Source organism: Myotis brandtii, unplaced genomic scaffold (assembly GCF_000412655.1).
Source record: "Myotis brandtii unplaced genomic scaffold, ASM41265v1 scaffold940, whole genome shotgun sequence".
Taxonomy (NCBI): domain Eukaryota; kingdom Metazoa; phylum Chordata; class Mammalia; order Chiroptera; family Vespertilionidae; genus Myotis; species Myotis brandtii.
Genome location: NW_005371877.1, coordinates 118,495 through 118,968, shown reverse-complemented (window position 1 = coordinate 118,968; position 474 = coordinate 118,495).

Sequence of the window (474 nt, the reverse complement as noted above, 5' to 3'; positions counted from 1 at the left end):
CCTGGGCAGCGCCCCCGCCCCGGCCAGCCCTGCCCCCACTCCCTCCCGTGGCCACCTGCCTTCCTGTCCAGCTGCTGACCCAGGGGAGGCCACATGTCTCTCCCTGCCAGCAGCTTCCAGAACATTCCATTCGCTTCCCTCTTTCATACCAACATCTAAGGCGCTTGATGTCCTTGGAGTTCCCTTTGATGGGCAGGGAGACCGAGGCTCCCCGAGGGCCAGGGGAATCGGCTGGCACCCCCTCTCCCTGCCCCCTCCCTGCTCACCTCCCCCATCCAGAAAGGCCCAGCCACCCCCACCGCCTCCCCGGGAGCGGGAGCGGAGAGGAAGTGGCCTTGGCCGGGCCGGGCTGTGTGACGGGCGCTGGCATAACTGGTTTGGGCTCAGCCTGGAGCTCGGGCCCCCGAGGCCTGGCTCCCTCCAGGGCAGGGGCGGCTCTGTGACCCCCGAGCTCTGTCCCCCAGAAGTGGCCGG